The 15,959-nt window shown below is 43.3% G+C and overlaps 1 non-coding gene across 1 annotated transcript; it reads right to left on the reverse strand.

Moving 5' to 3' along the window:
* Positions 1-9,794: 9,794 nt before the first annotated feature.
* LOC112927115 (U6 spliceosomal RNA) lies at positions 9,795-9,898 on the reverse strand. Its single transcript, XR_003236461.1, has one exon. It is a non-coding gene; the product is annotated as a U6 spliceosomal RNA (small nuclear RNA).
* Positions 9,899-15,959: the final 6,061 nt, after the last annotated feature.

Below are 15,959 nucleotides of genomic sequence, written 5' to 3' on the forward strand. Positions count from 1 at the left end.
CACCACTTACCGGGCACTTACATGTGTTAGGCACGAGGTGGAGAGTATCAGCGCCACCGCTGTTGACAAGGACACGCTAAGGCTCTGGAAGGTAAAGTAGGTGAGGGAGGTGACATACAGATCGGAAGCTCGGAAGCAAGCTCTGGGCCTGAGAGTAGGGTCCTCAGGGAGGAGTAGAAATGAAGCCATGGTGAGCCCCCGGAGAGGAGTCCAGCTTCTTCCCCCTCTTACCTCCACCCCACCGCCAGCTGGGCCCCCCTCACATGCTGGGCAGCAAATGGGCTGCCTGGACCTACCCCGCGTGTGGCCAACGGTGTCAAAGACGGCCGCAGTGAAACCTCCTGCCCACTTGTCTCCTCGGAACTGACTTTCTCCAATCAGGGCATCCCCATCAATCTGGCAGGCCTGTGGCCTGGTAACTAATAGGGTTCCGAGCAGTGAGGCGTCAGCACCTGTGCGGTGGGCGCGGGGAGGGCCTTGTTGCTGGACACTCCTGCGTGGGCCTGAGCCCGCTGCTGCCTCCCTGGGGCTCTGCGCGGGGGTGAACCAGGCATCGGGCAGTACTAGGCCTGGGGCACCCGGGGGGCTTCCTCCGGTGACTGCCCCCGGCCCCCAGTCACCCCAGCCACTGATCTCCCCAGCCGAGGCCCAGACATTTACACTGGGGCCATTCCTGCCATGCCCTCTGACTTCGTGACCCACAGAATCCCGAGCAAAATAAAATAGTTGTTTTGAGGCACAGAACATTGGGATCCCGTGTTTCACGGCAAAAAGAACCGGACAGCTTACTGAGAGGGGCACGGGCTGAGCGTCCCCAGCTTCCTGGCTGCGGGGGACAGGGCAGTGGCTTCTCTCCACCTGCTATGACTTCCCGTTCTCGCCTCATCTCACCGACGGGAATTACACGTGGACGTGTCTGTCTGTCCTGTCCACTGGTGGGGAGCCCCTGTGGGGAGAGGAGGGCACGGCTGTCCCCGTCGCCACATAGCCCAGGCTCAGAGCCCGGCAAGAGGAGAACCAGAAAATGCTTGCTGGTCCATGCATGCTGCACGCCTGCACGCTGCCTGATGCTTATTCCCCTGGGGGCACCCCCACTTCTTCTGGGCTCACAGGGGCGCTGGGCGGGAGCTCTTGCTGGCTGCCTCACAAAGATGTATGATTGGCCTGAAAGCACTTTTTCTGAAAGCATTCTCGTAATACAACAGTTTGACTGAAACACTGGTTTGATTGAAAATAAATATTCCCATTTGCTCAGGTTATTTTTTTTCCCTATAGTGTCAGCTATTTTCATGCTTCATAGGGCAATTTTTAGCCAAGAGTTTTTTAAGCATTTTTGTCCATTTTCAGAACTTTTCAGAGTTTTCTCCCCTAACTATTCATAATTTGCTTTAGCCTACTTTTCTGCTTTTCGATATTTGTAGTGATTGAAAGTTGGAACAGCTTAAGAGTCTAATGGATGTGGGGTCCTGCTTGGGACCACTGACTTAGAGTCTCAGAGGAGGAAAACCAGATGGGGCACTTCATTGGGGTGCTCATTTTTGTGTGTGTGATACATTGAGCTTCAAGAAGGAAGGGGCTTGCCAGGGTCACGCAGTGAGGGGACAGTGAGGACCAGCATCCAGTGTCCTGGCTCCTGGCCTAGTACCCCTTCCCCTCTGTTCCTGTTCCAGGTAGGAGCAGAAATGGTCTCAAGGTGAAATTCAATCTTTCTTATGTCTCTATTTTCTGATGTTTCTGAAGGAATATAAATTGCCTTTGGCCAAAAAGAAAAAAGAGTAAAAGAAAGAATAAAAAAATTCTATTACAGGGGATCCCTGGGTGGCTCAGCGGTTTGGCACCTGCCTTCGGCCCAGGGTGTGATCCTGGAGTCCCGGGATCGGGTCCCACATCGGGCTCCCTGCATGGAGCCTGCTTCTCCCTCTGCCTGTGTCTCTGCCTCTCTCTCGTGTGTGTCTCTCATGAATGAATGGATAAAATCTTTAAAAAAAATTCTATTACAGACCTGAGTACCCTCACCCCCTCCACTGCACCACGTACAGACAGGGTAGGAAGGCTGCCCGCCCACGCAGCTTTGCCTCTTTTAAGACAGTGGCCTTTAGGGACATTCTGGCTCAGACTTATGATCACACAGGTCCCGGCTTTGAGCCACAGGGTCCAGGAAAAGCCAGTATATTCTGGGGGCAGATATCCCTGGGACCTACCCACCCAAGACGGAGGAGATGCCAAGTGGGGTGCGGTAGGCCCTGCAGAAGGCCACGAGCCCCAGGAAGTGCCACCAGAGGGCAGCAGGAAGCTGGCCCGAAGCTCTTAGGAGTGTGGGGCCCCCCACCCCTGCTAAGAGTATCCCTGGGGGGCCGCAGGCTCCTGGGAGGAGCATTTTGGTCAGGTTCAGAGGGAAGGGAGTGGAAAAGCTAGGTTTGTGTTTGGGGATGGCCCGTGTAAGCTTGGGGAGACAGGAATTAAGAAGTCAAAATTGCCAGAGGTGAGGATGGGAACTAAAAGCTCTGGGCGGGCTGGGAGGGGCTGTGTGTGTTTTCTGGAAGCCAGCTATATTCTCATTTTTTTTTTTTAAGATTTTATTTATTTATTCATGAGAGACACAGAGAGAAAGGCAGAGACACAGGCAGAGAGAGAAGCAGGCTCCATGCAGGGAGCCCGATGTGGGACTCGATCCCAGGACCCCAGGATCATGCCCTGGGCCAAAGGCAGACACTCAACCGCTGAGTCACCCAGGCGTCCCTGGAAGCAGCTATATTCTTAGAACAGTGCCTGGAATACAATATATATTAAATTAGTGTTTGGTAATTGAATGCACAAATGGAGATACTGCTGGGCAGGGCAAGGGGGGGAAGAGAGGGATGGCGGGTGTTTGAGTGGAAGACAAAACACAAAAGAATTTTACCTGTTTGTTGGGCAACATGCCAATAATCTCTTTAAATTCATGATCCCTCTTTTCTTTCTTTTTTTAAATATTTTATTTATTGTTCATGAGAGACACACACAGAGAGAGAGAGGCAGAGACACAGGCAGAGGGAGAAGCAGGCTCCATGCAGGGAGCCCGATGTGGGACTTGATCCCAGATCCTACGATCACGTCCTGGGCCGAAGGCAAGCACTCAGCCACTGAGCCACCCGGGCGTCCCATGGTCCCTTTTTTCAAGTTAGTTTTTAAATTGAAAAATAGTACATTCTTATGATTAAAAAATATGAAACAGGAATGCCTTGGGTGGTTCAGTTGGTTAGGCATCTGCTTTTGGCTCAGGTCATGATCCTGGTTGGGGGGGTGTCCTGAGATTGAGCCCCATGTGGGGTGCCCTGCTCAGTGGGGAGCCTGCTTATCCCTCTGCCTCCCCTCACCCTGCCCCCCTCACGTGCTTTCTCTCCCTCTTAGATAAATAAATAAATAAATAAATAAATAAATAAATAAATCTTTTTTTTTTTTTTTAGATTTTATTTATTTATTCATGAGAGACACACAGAGAGAGAGAGAGGCAGAGAGAGAGGCAGAGACACAGGCAGAGGGAGAAGCAGGCTCCATGCAGGGAGCCCAACGTGGGACTCGATCCAGGGTCTCCAGGATCACACCCTGGGCTGAAGGCAGTGCTAAACCGCTGAGCCACCCGGACTGCCCAATAAATAAAATCTTTAAATAAATAAAATAAAAAATAGGAAACAAAAATTTAAAAATAAATCTCCCGGGACACCTGGGTGGCTCAGTGGCTGAGCATCTGCCTTTGGTTCAGGGCATGATTCCCGGATCCAGGATCAAGTCGCACATCGGGCTCCTTACAAGGAGCCTGCTTCTCCCTCTGCCTGTGTCTCTGACTCTCTGTGTCTCTCATGAATAAATAAATAAAATCTCTAAATCAATCAATCAATCAATCAATCAATCCTCCCTTTCAAGCCAGCCCCTCAGGCTTTCTCAGAGGCTGACAATGTTTATTGCATATCTTTGTAGAAATTTTATATGCATGTCCTTTGTGGGTCACCTGCTCCCTGCCTCATCTCTCTGAACCTCCAGGCTGAGATCAGAGTGGCATTTCTCCAAGTGCAGCCTGGGACCACCTACAACAGAATCACCTGGTGGAGATATCACATATTAAAATGCAGATTTTGAGGCTTCCCATGGATCACCATAATCAGGGTCAGGAATCCCTGATTTTAACAAACTACTCTGGGCATTCTTTTTTTTCCTTTCTTTTTTCTCAGTTATATATATATATATATATATATATATATATATATATATATATATATAATTTTAGTAATCTCTACACCCAACATGGGGCTCAAACTCAAAACCCCGAGATCGAGATCATGAACTGGATGCTCTTCCGACTGAGCCCGCCACACATCCCCTTGGGCATTTCCGAAACCCGCTAACCTTTGAGAAGCACTGACCTGACTCACACCATCACTACATGGGGGGAGGGTCCAAAGAGTTCGGGGGCAAATCTAGGTTCCACTATGCCCTCACCTTGTGACCTTGATCTTGGAAACAGACCTTGGAAGCAGGCCTGTCTCAGGCTGCCGTGACAAAGTACCTCAGGCTGGGCAGCTTAAATAATAGAGATGTATTCCCTTGCAGTCTGGAGGCTAGAAGCCCAAGATCCAGGTGCCAGCAGGGCGAGGCCTCTCCTCCTGGTTTGCAGATGTCTGTGTTCTCCAAGAGTCTTCACACATCTTTCCTCTGTGCCTGTGAAAATGTAGAGAGAGGGAGATGGTGGGGGAGGAATGGGGAGGGGGGTCAGTGCTCTGGTCTCTCTTCTTCTTCTTTTTTTTTATTTTTAATTTTATTTACTTATTTGAGAGAGAAAGAGAGCAGGGGTGGGGGTGACAGAGGAAGAAGCAGACTACTGAGATGCAGGGCTCCATGTGGGGCTGGATTTGGGGCTCTATCCCAGGGGTCCTGGATCATGACCTGAGCCAAAGGCAGACACTTAATAGACTGAGCCACCTCTCTTCCTTTTCTTATAAGGACATCAGTCCTAATAGATTAGGGATCCACCCTTATGACCTCATATGATCTTAATTACTTTTTTAAAGGTCCTATTTCTAAATAATCACATTAGGGATTATGATTTCAATGTATGAATTTTGTGGGTACATAATTCCATAATATCTTTTTCATGTCCTCCCCCCAATTTAGTGTCTTCTGCCTCAAGGCATGTCTCTTCCACTTATTCAGGTTTTATAGACTTTGTAGTAACCACTATTTTAATAACCACAACATTTAAATAATAAAACCACCACTTTAATAATATATTTAGTTATATGCATATAATTATATATTGAACTTTCACACATTGAATTTTTACATTTTTCATAAACTTATTGCTAAATAGTTTAATATTTAATGTTTTTTTGCTTTTCTACCCCCACATTTTTATTTGTTAAACGTTCTAATCTATAAAACAATTGTAAGATACGCATGAATATCCATAGTCCTAGATTCACCAGTTGTTAACCTTTTGCCATATTTCCTTTATCTTTCTCTGTGTATCTCTATTTTTTTTTTGTCCTGAACCATTCTCTCTCTTCAAGCTCCTGTGATGCTCCCCCAGCTGCTCCAGAGCACCTCTGGTCTTTTGGCATTTAAAGGACCCACTTCTTGCATATACTGAGAATGCTTCAGAGGAGGGACCATGGTGTGTGTTCCACTGAAGCTCTAGGATTTTGTAGTATCTATTGCCAATGGATGTTCAATAAATAAGAGAAGTGGGGCACCCAAGGTCACACACCTTAGTGAGGGCCCACACCTGGATTTACATGCAGGTTCAACAGGCCCCAAAGTCCATCCTCTTCCATCATGCCATACTGTCTCCTTGATAGTAAAGCAGACTTTTCACAGGAGAATAATGCATTATTGGTTACCTGGAAGCTGAAAATGTGGGGGCACATGTTTGATCGACTGAATCGCATTTTGATCTATCCTTTTTTTTTTTTTAAGATTTTATTTATTTATTTGATGGAGAGAGAGCACAAGCAGGGGGAGCAACACACAGAGGGAGAGGGAGATACAGACTCCCCGCTGAGCAGGGAGCCTGACATGGGGCTTGATCCCAGGACCCTCGGATCATGACCTGAGCCAAAGGCAGATGCTTAACCACGTGAGCCACTCAGGCGCCCCTGATTCATCTTTGAGCATAAACTACTTTGCATTTAAGTTGCTGGCTCAGTGCCATGCACATCAGCAGGAATAGCTACCATGAACTGAAGTCCTTCACTATGGCTGATCAAGGGAAAGCGCCTCCGCATGAAGCTCCTTCTATCATAGGTGGTAGTGATTTGTCCTGAGACAAATTGGTTGGAAAGGGAGGGCCTTGGACACGTGTGGAAACGTATGTTCTGGTCTAGGCTGTGTTATGTAACTAGTCACACAATCTTTGGCAGCCCACTTGCCCTCTGTGGTCTTCAGTGTCTTCATCTAAAAAATGAAGATAAAAACTTGCCTTGCCCATCTCCTAGAATTGCTGTGATCAGAGAAGGGAGAAAGCATATAAACCTTTGTGGGTTTTGTTTTGTTAAGATTTTATTTATTTATTCATGAGAGACACACAGAGAGATGCAGGTTCCCTGCGGTGAACCTGAGGCGGGACTCGATCCAAGGACCCTGGGATCACACCCTGAGCAGAAGCCCAACCACTGAGCCACCCAGGTGTCCCAAACTTTTGTGCTTTAAATCCATTATATAGGGACGCCTGGGTGGCTCAGTGGCTGAGGGTCGGCCTTCGGCTCCGGGCATGATCCTGGTGCCTGAATCGAGTTCCACATTGGGCTCCCTGCGAGGAGCCTGCTTCTCCCTCTGCCTGTCTCTGCCTCTCTCTGTGTCTCTCATGAATAAATAAATACAATCTTAAAAAAAAAAAAAAAAAGAATCCATCATATACTCCATCCAATCAGAATCAGCTCAAATATTAGCAATTGTGCTCGGAGAATCATGTAAAACTTAAAAAGAAAAGGAATCAATTATTCTGTTTCTATTAACTGAAAATTTTGCTAGGATCAGGCCATAGGCTGGGAAAAATTCACGTCTTGTTTTCATCAATCACAGGAGGTATCTGCCCAGAATGGAACTGGTACCACATCTGAGCTCTCAGATTCAAATGCTACTTCTTACCTTGTTGAGTACTTTTCCTTAATTGTACAAAATGATATATGTGAAAAAGAATTCTTTAATGCTTGATAGCTTGAGGTCAATAATGGTAGTTATTAACCTCAGGAGCACATTAGAATTACCAAGGGAGATTTAAGATCACACCAATGCATTTCTTGGGGTAGGGCCCAGGCTTTTTTCTTTTCCTTTATTTTCTAGATTGATTGATTGATTGATGAGAGAGAAAGAGAGAAACCATGAGCGGGAGGGGCAGAGGGAGAGGGGATCTCAGGCAGACTGCACTGAGCACAGAGCCTGACACGGGGCTCCATCCCAGGACCCTGAGATCATGACCTGAGCTGAAACCAAGAGTCTGATGCTTAACCAACTGTGCCACCCAGATGCCCTTGGGCTTTTTTCTTTTTAAAGCAACTTGGTAATTTTAATGGGCATAAGGTCTGTACATGAAAGTGTGAAATAAAAAAGCTGTAACAGTGCTGTCTAATTGATATATAATGTGAATCACAAAGGTGAGCAAATATATGTAACGAAATTTTGTAGTAACCATTATTTTGATAATATACTTGACAAAACTCAATAGCTCAGCAGTTGAGCATCTGCCTTCAGCTCAGGGCATGATCCCGGAATCTGGGATGGAGTCCTACATCGGACTCCCTGTGAGAAGCCTGCTTCTCCTGCCTCTCTCTCTGTCTCTCTCAAGAATAAATAAAATCTTAAAAAAACCCAATACATCCAAAATATTACTTCAACATATAATTAGTACAATTATGAATGAGATATTTTACATGTTTTATAGTAAATCTTCAAAATCTGTTGTATATTTTATACTTAGAACATATATCAATTCAGACAATGCAGTCTAGCCATAGTTCATGGGGCCAATGGCTACTGTTTAGGGTAATGCAGAGCTGGAATATATAACATAAATATTTTTGCTTATAATTCATTGGATGATGCAGTTGCAAGAATTTCTAAATCTTACCAAGACCCTTAGATGCATGCATTGCTTTCCTTGTTTTTTTTTCATTTACAGGCTCAAATTTGAAATAAAGTTGTTATAACATTTGCTACCTCTCAGTAAAGCTGTTCAGTTTTTATTATAGGTTTTATACATACCCATTTTGCATATATTGTTTCATTAAGATTATTCCTTACTTGTTTGTATATTTGCTACTATTATAAGGGAGAGGAGTTCAGTAACTGATTATTGAGCTATTGATTTGTGATATTATCTTGGTCCCAGACTCCCTTATTAATTTTAAGCATTTGGGGTTGTTTTCCACATTTAAAGTATCATGCCAGGGATCCCTGGGTGGCGCAGCGGTTTGGCGCCTGCCTTTGGCCCAGGGCGCGATCCTGGAGACCCGGGATCGAATCCCACGTCAGGCTCCCGGTGCATGGAGCCTGCTTCTCCCTCTGCCTGTGTCTCTGCCTCTCTCTCTCTCTCTGTGTGACTATCATAAATAAATAAAAATTAAAAAAAAATTAAAAAAAAATAAAGTATCATGCCATATTATCTGCAAATAAATTAAAATGTTTTATGTCTTTCCCAATACTTAAATGTCTTATTTCTGTTTCAGGTCTTAGCGTATTGGCAAAAATGTCTAAAACAGCATTAAATAATAGAATTGCTATAGGTATGCTTCTTTTCCTTTTAATGTTTTCTTATTTTAATGAAAATGTCTTTAAATGTTTCATCGTTAAAGAATGTTTCTTTTTCTTTTTTTTTTTTTAATTTTATTTATTTATGATAGGCACACAGTGAGAGAGAGAGAAGCAGAGACATAGGCAGAGGGAGAAGCAGGCTCCATGCACCAGGAGCCCGACGTGGGATTCGAGCCCGGGTCTCCAGGATCGCGCCCCGGGCCAAAGGCAGGCGCCAAACCGCTGCGCCACCCAGGGATCCCCTTTTTCTTTTTTTCTTAAAGATTTTATTTATTTACTTGAGAAAGAGAATCTGGGAGCACAAGCAGCGGGGAGGGGGAGAGGAGGAGAAGCAAATTCCTCACTGAGGGAGGAGCTCCTGAGATCATGACCTGAGCTGCAGGCAGATGCTTAACAGACTGAGCCACCCAGGGGCGCCCCTGTTGAAGAATGTTTCTATCTGTCTGAGAGAGATACTCTCAAAAGAAACATTTGGTTACCTGTAATTTTCTACTACTTTTAAAAAGCTTTTTATTTTGAGATAAATATAGATTCACAGAATTTTGTAAAGACAGTAGAGAGGTGTCTGCTTACTCTCTACCCAATTCCCCAATGGTTATATCTTATATAATTGCAGGACAATAGCAAAAACAGAAAATTGATGTTAGTACAATGTATACTTCTATAGTCATTTTATCCATTTGTGTAGCCAACTCTGCAATCAAGATACAGAACTGTTTGATCACTACAAAGACCTCCCGCATGCCATTCCTTTATGGTCACATCTTTTCTCGCCCCACCACCATCCTTAACCCCTGGCAACCACTAATCAGTTCATCATCCCTATAATTTTTCTTTTAAATTTTGAGAATGTATGGTATCCAAATAATATGTAAATATTTCAAATTGGCTTTTTGAGCATAATGCTTAGAGGTCTATTTAAGTTGTTTAGCAATAGTTTGTTCCTTTTTATTACCAAGAAGTATTCCATGGTACAGATGTACCACAGTTTTATGGGTTTTTTTGTTTTGTTTTTTAATACAGAACACTTTAGGAATTTGCATGTCATCCTTGTGCAGGGATCATGCTCATCTCTGTATTGTTGCAATTTTAGTATATGTGCTGTTAAAACGAGCACTGTACCACGGTTTTTTAAACCATTCACCTATTATAGGACATTTTGCTTATTTCCATTTTTTTTCTATTACAAAAAGCTACTGTGACCAATCATGCGGAAGTATTTATGTGAGCATAGGTTTCATTTCTCTGAGATAAATGTCCAGGAGTAGGATTGCTTGGTCATATGGCAAGTGAATATGTATTTTTTAAATAAACTGCCACAACTATTTCCCAGGATGGCTATAAGACTTCACATCCCCACTAGCAAAGTATGAGAGATATAGTTTCCCTGCATATTCACCAGCATTTGATATTGTCACGATTTTTAATTTTAGATTCATTTTTTAAAAGATTTTATTTATTTATTCGAGAGAGAGAGAGAGAGAGAGAGAGAGAGAGAGAGGCAGAGACACAGGCAGAGGGAGAAGCAGGCTCCACGCAGGGAGCCTGATGTGGGACTCAATCCCGGGGCTCCAAGATCAGGCCCTGGGCTGAAGGCCACACTAAACCACTGGGCCACTGGGCTGCCCTTAACTTTGGATTCTAACATAATTTTAAAAATTAGGATGGTTTCATCAAATACATCTTTGGCATTTATTGAGATAATTTCATGGTATCCCTTACTGGCTCTCTTGATGAATTGCATTAATTAATTAATTAAAAAAAGATTTTATTTATTTATTTCAGAGACAGAGCACAAGCATGAGCAGGGGAAGGGCAGAAGCAGAAGGAGAAGCTGAGCAGGGAGCCCAGGGTGGGGCTGGATCCCAGCACCCCAGGATCACAACCTGATCCAAGGGCTGACGCTTAATGAACTGAGCCATTCAGGGGCCCCTATGAATTGCATTATTTTATCCTTAAGTATACATATATTTCGGGATGCCTGGGTGGCTTAGTGATTGAGCATCTGCCTTTGGCTGAGGGAGTGATCCTGGAGTCCCGGAATCGAGTCCCACATCAGGTTCCCCACACGGAGCCTGCTTCTCCCTCTGCCTATGTCTCTGTCGTTCTCTCTGTGTCTTTCATGAATAAATAAATAAAACCTTTTAAAAAAGTACACATATATATATTTTTCTTCAATGTTACATTTTACTTTTTTGGGGGAGAGAACAGGAGGAGGAAGGAGAGGGGGGAAATAGTCTCACAGGAATCTCCCAGGTGTATGAGATTGGTAATAGAATGATGGGAGGAGATGGCCAGGCAGATTGGATGGAAGGCCTCCAAGATTCTTTCTTCTGATTTCTATACTCTAATGAAAAATGATATGATATATATGTAAGTGTCTAAAACATGGTATTCAGTAAATGTCTGTTGCCTTTCCTAGCAGGGTTCTCCACAGGTTGTACCTAGGCATCATCGTCCTTCTCCTTTTCAAGAATGAAGCTCACCTGGAAAACTAGAGCATTAAAAGTACAGTAGTTTGGATGATGCATTTGGCGAGCTGGCTCAGTGCAGGGTCTCCCTGTCTCCCTGTCCTCCCCACTCCACTCTGCCAGGAATTGGCTGAAGAAGTTGCCCAAAGCTCCCTAGCCAGCTTTCCCTGGCAGATTCCAAGTGTAGGGCTGTGGACTGCAATTCTCCAGGGCACAATCCTCTCCTTTTGGTGCTGACACTTGTTCAGAGAGACGCAGACATGTGTGCTGATATTGCAGGCTGCCTTCAGGATCTCAACAGCCCTGCTGTGTTCAATCTCTTGGAAACCCACATCATTCACACCTAGGGTTTGGTCTCTATCCTGGAGTCCTGTTCAATGTGAGTCGGAGTTGGGAATCACCTTGGAAATGAAGATACCTTGCTGTTAAATCCCAGCTAAGCTCCACGGGGCTACTTTAGTGTGATGACTGGGGGCAGAAACTGGGTTGACTCATTGGTGTAGTCTTCGTAGCACACCCTCTCCTGAGGAGCATCCGTGCCTGGGGATTCTCACAGGCTGGTAGGAAAACTGCCAGGTAGTCATCATAAAGAATCTGGCTGTCCATCTCCAAGGCCATGCAGCAGGCCTCAGACACCTCAGGCTCTGCTCACTGCCAATTCTACATATATGTTTTATTTTTTTATTATTATTTTTAAAAGATTGTATTTACTTATTCATTAAATTCACACAGAGGGCAGCCCAGTGGCTCAGCAGTTTAGCACTGCCTTCAGCCCAGGGTGTGGTCCTGGAGTCCCCGGATCAAGTCCCCTATCAGGCTCCCTGCATGAAGCCTGCTTCTCCCTCCACCTGTGTCTCTGCCTCTCTCTTTCTCTCTCTGTGTGTCTCTCATGAATAAATAAATAAGTAAATAAATCTAAAAAAAAAAAAAAAAGACAGAGAGAGAGAGGCAGAGACATAGGCAGAGGGAGAAGCAGGCCCCATGTAGGGAGCCTGATGTAGGACTCTATCCTGGGACTCTGGGATCATGACCTGAGCCAAAGGCAGACGCTCAACCACTGAGCCCCCCAGGTGTCCCAAATTCTACATATATGTTTTAAATAGTAAAAATGTCAAACAGTACAAAAAGAAACACAAGGAAAAGTAAATCACTTCCTATCATTATCATGAAACAATCACTTTACCTGTCTCTTGTGTTTTCATCAAGGGACTATATATATTTATGTTTTTATTTATTTATATATTAGTTTCATTGAGATAAAATCGACATATAATATTGCATGAGTTTAACAAGTACAGTGTGTTGATTCGATACTTAAATATTGTGAAGTGATTACCACAGTAGCATTAGCTAACACCTTCATCACCTCACATAATTACTTTTGTGTGTGTGTGTGTGTGTGTGTGTGTGTGTGTGGTGAGAACATTTAAGATCTAGTCTCTTAGCAATTTTCAAGTATATAATACAGTTTTGTTACCTGTAATCACCATGCTGTATATTAGATCCCCAGAACTTAAAACCAGATGTTTGTACACTTTGACAACATCTCCCCATATCTGCTACCCTCTGGCATCCACCGTTCTATTCTCTGTTTCTAGGAGTTTAGCTATGAGTTTAGATTCTGCATATAAGTGACATGACACAGTATTTATTTTCCTCTGACTTATTTCAGCATAATGCTCTCAAGGTCTATCCACGTTGTCACAAGTGGCAGGATTTCCTTCTTCAGCATAGCTGAATAATATTCCTCTATATATACGTTAGAATATAGATATATATGTATATTCTATATATTGTATTTATTCTATCTATCTCTCTATCATCTATCTAATCTGTCTTCTCATATACAAATGCCTATATCTATATATATATATCTCACGACTTTTTTACCCAGTCATCTGTTGACAAATACTTAGATTGTTTCCATATCTACGGTAAATAATGCTGCAGTGAACGTGGGAGTGCAGATAGCTCTTTCCTTTGTTATAATTTCCTTTGGACATATACCCAGAAGTGGGATTGCTGGATAATATGGCAGTTCTATTTTTAATTTTTAAAAAAGTTATTTGAGAGAGAAAGAGTACAAATGGTGGGGGAGGATGGGCAGAGAGAGAGGAAGAGAGAGTCCCAAACAGATTCCCCACTGAGCACAGAGCCCAGTGACCGTTCAATCTCACGGTCCCAAGATCAGGACTTGACTGGAAACCAGGAGTTGGATGCCTAACCGAATGCACCATCTAGGTGCCCCTATTTTTAATTTTTTGTGGGAACACTCTACTACTTTCCATAGAAAAGCTGTAGAAATTTACATTCCCCCCACAGTGTACAGGGTTTCCCTTTTCTCCATATCCTTGCTAGTTCTTGTCTTTTTGATGACAGTCATTCTGTGTGTGAGGTGATATTTCATGGTGGGTTTGATTTGCGTTTTCCTCATGATTAGTGATGTTGAGCATCTTTTTATGTACCTGTTGGCTATTTGTAGAAAAATATCTATTCAGGTCTTTATATATGCACACACATATATATAATATTCAGGTCTGCTCATTTTTTATTGGATTGTTTTTGGCTATTGACTTGTATGAGTTCCTTATATAGTTTGGATATTAACTGTCTATCAGATATATGATTTAAAAATATTTTCCTTCCATTCTGTAGATTGCCTTTTCATTTTGTTGATTGCTTCTTTTGCTGTGTAGAAGCTTTTAGTTGGATGTAGTCCCACATACTTATTTTTGCTTCTGATGCTTATGCATTTGGTAGCCTATCTGAAATATCATTGTCAAGACCAATGTCAAGGAGCTTTTTCTCTATGTTCTTTTATCAGAGTTTAGTGGTTTGGGGATTTAAGTCTTTAATTCATTTTAAGTTAATTTTTGTGAGTGGCGTAAAATAGGAATCCAATTTCCTTTTTTCTGGATGTGATTATCCAGTTTCCCAACATCATTCATTGAATAAACTATCCTTTCCCCATTGAATATTCTTGGCTTGGGACCACTGGGTGGCTCAATGGTTGAGCGTCTACCTTTGGTTCAGGATGTGATCCCGGGGTCTTGGGATCGAGTCCCCCATCAGGCTCCCTGTGGGGACTCTGCTTTTCCCTCTGCCTATGTCTCTGCCTCTGTGTGTCTCTCATGAATAAATACAATCTTTTTTTTAAAAAGATTTATGTATTTATTTATTCATGAGAGAGAGAGAGAGAGAGAGAGAGAGAGGCAGAGACACAGGCAGAGGGAGAAGCAGGCTCCATGCAGGGAGCCCGACGTGGGACTCGATCCCGGGACTCCAGGATTGCGCCCTGGGCCAAAGGCAGGTGCTAAACCGCTGAGCCACCCAGGGATCCCCTTTAAAAAATATTCTTGGCTTATTTTGTCAAATATTAGTTGGCCACATATGTGAGGTTGATTTCTGGGCACTCTATTCTGTTGCATTGGTCTATTTTTATGCAAATACCCTAATGTTTTGATGAATATAGCTTTGTAGTATAGCTTGCAATCTGGGACTTTGCCAGCTTTGTTCTTTTTTCTCAAGATTGCTTTGGCTATTCAGAGTCTTTTGTGGTCCTATATGAATTTTAGGATTGTTTTTACAGTTTCTGTGAAAAATGCCATTGGAACTTCAGTAGGGATTGTACTGGATCTCTAGGTGGCCCAGGGTTGTATGGACATTTTAATGACATTAATTCTGATCCATAAACATGGGATATCTTTCCATTTATTTGTGTCTTCTTCAACTTATTTAATTGAAGCCTTATAATTTTCAATGCACAGATCTTTCATCTCCTTGGTATTTCATTGCTTTTGATGCTACTGCAAATGGAGTTGTTTTCTTTGCTTCTTTAGCAGATATTTTGTTGTTATTTTATAGAAATGCAACTGATTTTGTATGTTGATTTTGTATCCTGTAACTGTACTGATTTTATTGATTAGTTTATTAGAACTAATAAAACCTATTAGGGTTTTCTTTGTGGAATCTTTAGGGTTTTCTTTCTTTTTTTTTTTTAAGATTTTATTTATTTATTCATGAGACACACACACACACACACAGACAGAGACACAGGCAGAGGGAGAAGAAGGCTCCATGCAGGGAGTCCAACGTGGGACTCGATCCCGGGTCTCCAGGATCACGCCCTTGGCTGAAGGCGGCACTAAACCACTGAGCCACCAGGGCTGCCCTCTTTAGGATTTTCTATGTATAAGACATATCATCTGCAAAAAAAAGAAAATTTTACTTCTTCTTTCCCAATTTGGATGTCTTTTATTTCTTTTTCTTGCCTAGTTGCTCTGGCTAGGACTTCCAGTATTTTATTGAATAGGAGTGGTGAGAGTGCCTACCACTTGCGGGAACCCTTGTCTTGTTTCTGATCTTAGAGGAAAAGCTTTCAACTTTTCACAGTAAAGTATGGTTGTAGCCATAAGTTTGTTGTATATGGTCTTTATTTTTTTTTTTAAGATTTTATTTATTCACAAGAGACACAATGAGAGAGAGGCAGAGACACAGGCAGGGGAGGAGAAGCAGGCTCCATGCGGAGAGCCCCACACAGGACTCGATCCCAGGACTCCAGGATCACACCCTGAGCCAAAGGCAGACGCTCAACCACTGAGCCACCCAGGCATCCCATATATGGTCTTTATAATGTGGAGGTATATTCCTGCCGTTCCCAGTTGTTGAGTCTTTAATCATGAAAGATGTACTTTTTCAAATGATTTT

The sequence above is a fragment of the Vulpes vulpes genome, chromosome 11 (assembly GCF_048418805.1).
Source record: "Vulpes vulpes isolate BD-2025 chromosome 11, VulVul3, whole genome shotgun sequence".
NCBI classification, from domain to species: Eukaryota; Metazoa; Chordata; class Mammalia; order Carnivora; family Canidae; genus Vulpes; species Vulpes vulpes.